This window comes from Cupressus sempervirens, chromosome 8 (genome assembly GCF_028749045.1).
Source record: "Cupressus sempervirens isolate cs-2001-9-10 chromosome 8, ASM2874904v1, whole genome shotgun sequence".
NCBI lineage: Eukaryota > Viridiplantae > Streptophyta > Pinopsida > Cupressales > Cupressaceae > Cupressus > Cupressus sempervirens.
Window position 1 is genome coordinate 814,941,370 of NC_143125.1, and position 6,000 is coordinate 814,947,369.

Below are 6,000 nucleotides of genomic sequence, written 5' to 3' on the forward strand. Positions count from 1 at the left end.
TTGTTTTACTAATGCTCGGCATCTCAGTGTTACTCGACATCTACACAAAACTGTGTTACTTGACACTTACAGAAAACTGTGTTACTCGGCACCTACAAAAAATTGTGTTACTCGGCACCTATAGAAAATTGTGTTACTCGGCACCTACTCTTTACTCGACACCTAAAGATCACTCAGCTTATATGATATACTCGACACCTAAAGATCACTCGGCTTATATGATATACTCGGCACCTTCTCTTAGTTGAGCTTTGTAAAAGACTTAGCTAACACCTAACCTCTTTAATATGTTTCAGTGTGCCCTTTTTTTCTGTATCTTATAGTATGTTATCAAATACACTTTTTCATCAATGGCTTAGCTGATCCTAGTACTTCATTACAACATCATAACTTCAACCTTTCTCTAGGTGTTCTAGTTACATCTTATTCATTGCCACCACCTTGTCAACCAACTAATTGATAGTATTTGGATCACTAAAGCAATTGTCATTCCTGCAAGTAGCAAGTTTGACATCAATGAAAAAACAATGATTGAGAACATTCTTTATCATTCCAACAACTCTTATTATCAATTCAATCATTTCGAATAGGCAGGCCTCACTACCACCCTAATTTGTTGCTTCTTCTCCTCCTCAAGATTCCTCGATACATCATAAGCTGCACCCACCGCTACAAGTCTATCAACATGTTTATTTTCTTTCCTAGGAATGCTTTGAATATTAAATGCATTGAAACCCTCAAGAAAATCCCAGACTCTGTGTTTGTAAGACTTGACCAAGCCATTTTTGGTGATATTTTGGCCTCTCACCTGATTGACTACCAACTCACTATCTCCATATACTTTCAAGGCTTGAATCCCTCTCTTTTGGGCAAGTAGGAGACCTTGAATCAAGGATTCATACTCGACTACATTATTGGTGCAACTGAATTGGAGCCTAAAGGAGAAGTAGTATCTTATTTGTGTAGGAGAGACCAACATAACATCAGCCCCTGATCCATTTCTATTCCTTGAGCCATCAAAGTACATACTCCATATTCCATTTATATCATCATTAGTCCCAATAAGATCAAGAACTTGAGCCTCTTTCTCTATTATGCAATATGTACTAAGGCCTGTCTCAAGAGTTTTCGACATAGGCTTAAACTGATATGCATTTTCCCACTCATCCAAGAAGAAATTAGGAATCTCTGCTATGGAAGTGACAGGCTCATTTACTATGTCATTTTCACCCATCTCTAGAATAGGGCAATTCATATTGACGAAGTTGGGGGTGTAAGATTCAGTGTGATGAAGGGCTTGAGGTTCTGCTCTAATTGAGGCATTGGCTCCATATCTGGTCTTAAATGACATATATGACCAATCAGCAGATATGAATCCACCAATCTGAGTAGTGAAGTCTCTTGAAAGACAGGTGGCAAAATAGGGCTTGACTTCAGCAACAGATATATCTTGAATCACAGTGCAACCAGGGCATGCATGTAGGGCCATCTCCACATTCCTAAGGATACCTATGGTTTTGACGGTACTACCATCTAGGTGTAACACATCCCTAACAATGGGCTCATATTTCATTCCTAAAGCATCAGCAACACACCTAGGCATTACTGAGCTACTAGCCCCTGAATCTATCATGCAATTATGGACTAATTTGCCTCCTATGATTAGAGAAACATAGAATGGGGGAGGTCTAACATTTTTACTTGTTTCCACATCTTCTGTTGGTTGTACTAAACTTGTGGCACTCTCCATGATAGATGATTGATCCTTGGGTTCAATCTTTTCTAATTCTTGTTTCATCATCCTCTTTTGCATTGGTATGGTAGCAACAACATCCCACATAGAGATATTCACATTGGTCTTCTTCATTTGCTCTACCACACTGAAAGGTGCATTAGGAAATTTGGTAGAAACTTTGGGAGCTGCACTTATAAGAGGTTGAGATGGGGCAACATAAGGATCACCTGCATCTTTCTTTCTTGGATCTTGCTTTTGCTATTGTGAAGTACTAATTTGTTCATTTTTTGCTTGTATATGAGGTGTAGCACTTGAAGTTGAGGCCTGCTTAGGAGGAGGGGCAGCATGTTCCATAGCTCTCTTCCTACTTCTTGTGTTATGAGCAACGAAAACCTGGTTTACATTACAATGCTCCCCAACCTGATGATTAATGAAAGAGCAATCATCACGTCCTTGAATATATGATGCCTCCTTGGGATGATCCTCCTTGTATGATTGCTTTGCTGCAGGTTATTTGATAGTTAGGGCCATATAAGATTCTGCCTTCTGGCACATGCAATAGGTATAAGAATAGTTGCAAGAAGGATAGAAATCTTGATCTTGGGCCAAGTTATTTTGAGGGACTATAGCTCTGTTCTGATTTGAGCTTGAAGTAGAAGCATGACTATTTTGGCTACCCTAATCAAAGGAGCTATTCCACTGATTAGGAAGCCTACCACCACTTGGAGCTTGATATTGCAGTTGGGGAGGCTTGCCACTTTGAGCTTGCTGCCTTTCTAAGGCCACCACCTTATTCCTCATTTTTTGTATCATAGAGAGACTATCCTCTAATCTCTTCCCTTGGTCCTTCAACTCCCTCCCCTTCTCTTGCAATTTTTTATCTAGGGTCTTCTCTCTTTTATCCATATTCAACACTAGACCTTGGAGCATTTCTTTGAGCTCATCTATCCCATTTGAGAATGTAGAAGCTTGAGGGACTGGAGTAAGGGTTTGTGATGTAGAAGTTGTAAGAAGAGGGGCCATTGCTGGTTGGTGATTAGGAACATTAGGAAAGAAAGGCATAGGAGGCCTTGGAGCCAATTTTCCTCCTTGTATTAGGATGTTCTCAGCTTTTATGGCTATCTCATAAGCATTAGGCAAGGTATCTCCTCCCATAGTTTGGATTGTAGTGGAAATATCACTGTTAAAAGCTCTAAGGTAATGCAAGAAGGCATTACCAGGGGTAGGTTTCACTGTAGTAGGTATTCTATCCCATGTCTTTTGGAATCTATAATTAAAATCAGTCATACACTCATGGAGGGCTCTTTTTATTGTAATCAACTGCTCTAATAGTGATAGATGGTCACTTTTATCCTCAAAATGTTTGCATAATCTTGCTCCTAGTTCATCCCAATTAGTTATAGAACCATGAGCTAAGCCTCTATACCATTGTAATGCTTTTCCTTTTAAAGATGAGGCTAGAAGTCTGACAACAACATCATCCTCTGTAATACCATGAATATTATAGACATTTTCTACTTCTTGGATATGCTCTAAAGGGGAGATGGAAGTTTCACCAGTAAAATTAGGTGTACTTTTTAGTGCAGATACTGGTATATCATGTCTTTGGGCTAACAATAGAGGATTCCCACCATTAAAGGTGGAAAAAGCATGAACTCTTGGCTGTGCCATGTAAACAAGTGTTCTATTGATGAGTGTTGATGGCAATCTAGGCTAAGTTCAGACAGTAGGAGGAGTAGAGATAGATCTTACAGGTATATTAACTGTTATTCTACCCCTAACTAGTGATAATGAAGTTCTAATCCTCCTTCTTCTAGGATTCAAAAGAGAAATCTCTTGATATTGAAATTTAACTTTGGAAGATGCCCTTGTTTCAGTTCTGGGCATGAATCACTGCAACTTTGGCCTGGAACCAAATTTGTTGATGTTCAGAGTCACCAAGTACTTTGAAGAACTAGCCTCTTGAAGGCTTGAATACTGAAGCCATCACTACCTCTTCAACATTAATCTCTAAAACTCTTCCTTCTTTGACACTAGTAGACTTTAAATCTTCAATAGGATTGTCCCACCGGGCGTGCCAAAAACTGTTGTCACTTAGGTTTGCACCCTTGTCCAAGGCCTATGCACGAGGACAACCTAGTGAAACATGGAAACAACCTCCAAGCTATGGGACTTGAACTGTGAGGTTGAGTCTCCAGAGAAGGCCAGATTCCTCTTACTATCAGGGTGCACCTAACTACTCTTGGAGGAAAAGGGGAAGAAGGGGATGCAAAAAACAACTCTACCCTACCTAAACTACAGAGGTGATGCATCAAAATATAGTATTCAAACCCATTTCTGCCCATATATGCACTACAAAACCAGAATAAAATTCAAAGACATACACACTTAGACTTATGTCAATCAATAACCACATACAGATTAGAGAACCAGCTAAATAACACAAGGAAAAGAGTTTCACTTATGAATTATCCAGTAGGCCAAGAATAGATATAGTATGCCAGTCACAGATCTCAATAGTACACCAATGAGAGGCAAGATGAATGCACATGCACATCAATGGCTGAAGGAGATGATACAGAATGTTATACAATTCAGAGACACAGGGAATTTTACACTGCAAACCTGCGAGCAGTAGCAGGGAATAACAGAGAAGGGTCCCCCCTTGAAAAGATCACAAAATTGCCTTTATAGTTTAGGCATAACTGAGGAAAATGATTTTGCATTAACTGCTCAACTACTGACATTGAACCCCAAAGATATCTGATCAAAGATCACACTCGAGCATGGTTCTAAAGTACAAAATCAAATATTCGACTGAAGGAATGCCTCGAGTAGAAAGAAGTGATGCCAATGAATGATCATGACATAGTAGATGGATCGACTAAGATGGTGGAATGTTTCCCTATGCCTTGCATTCATTTTTGGTAGGTCAGAATTGATCATGAAGATCAGATCGCAAGATAACATTGATCATCTTTGCTTCCTGGTTCATGAATCAACAGGGTTGAAGCAAGTCAAACAGGCTATATGAGCCAACTGGGTCATGCGGGCCAATCACCTTTCTTCATTCTACCACCTGGGGAAGTCTTTCATGGTTGACCTTTTGTCATCGAACTAACCATGCCACCCTTGCAGATATTAATATTAACTATGATGATTACATTAACCACCAGCCACCGATCGTCCTTCCTGATCGGGCTAGTGAGACATGTGTCATCAGGACGCGATGTTGTTAACATTATCTTTCGAGCAGTTCCTCATAGCGAGATGGTGACCACCATAAATCTGTCTCAATCTGATGATTAGAACTGCCTCGTACTGCTCTGTGCTATCCTTACCTTGGGCCCATCATATCTGGTGCCACCTTAGCGATCACACCCTGGTGAGACCTGGCCCCACTGACACGTGGTGAAAGGGTGCCATGTTGCTATGGTAAAGATCACACATCTTCAACATGGAAACATGTCGACAGTCATTGATCTTCTCTAATCTAACGGTCATGAAGACCCACTTTCTTGCAACCTTCCTCCCTCGTAATTCGCTGGGCCAATGGTACATGTGGCACTCCCCTGTTGGTCTGTCAGTTGTTTAATCCCTACTGCACTAGCAGCATGAAATACGGTCCCACCAGGACACGTGGCACTCGGGTGCTACGTCACCGATGTTATCTCTTGAGCAGTTTCTGATGGCATTATAGTTCCAGCCGTAGATCTCTGTAGATTTGACAATCATGAAGACTCGTCTCTTGACTATGCTGGCTGAACTGAAGATCTAGCGCATGAGGCTCCCTCTAATTTGCCACCGTGATACCAGACTCTTTCAACTGGGCAGATGAAGTACCTGACGTGACCCAACTGCTTGCCTGAAACCTTGCTGCTTATCTTCTCTGGCCCACCAAACCTTGCCGTTGAACATGCTATCTCACTATCGTCGGCACACCTTTTCGTTGGGCACTATGTCACCATGGGAATTTCCCAGCCAACGCATGATAGTGACATAGTGCCTACGGTGCCGCAGAACATTTTTGACCTGTCCTCTGTTGTAGCTTGCCGCTGGACCCACCGGACATGTGTTTTCCTGATGCTATGTCACAAACATAAAATTCATGTGGCTTTCGATGGTGAGATAGCGCCAGTCGTAGATCTGACTTAGATCTAACGACAGAGAACTTTGCGAGCCGTTTGAACTTTTACAAGGTTTGAACTTTGGCATTAATATAATATTTCCATGGGCATTTGAATATGGGTATTTCGAAGGTGGGA

General features: G+C 41.1%; 1 pseudogene; it reads right to left on the minus strand.

Annotated features, from left to right (window-relative positions):
• Window positions 1–5,653, minus strand: part of LOC149544900 (UDP-galactose/UDP-glucose transporter 4-like) — a 149,692-nt pseudogene extending 144,039 nt beyond the window's left edge.
• Between the last annotated feature and the right edge of the window lie 347 nt (window positions 5,654–6,000).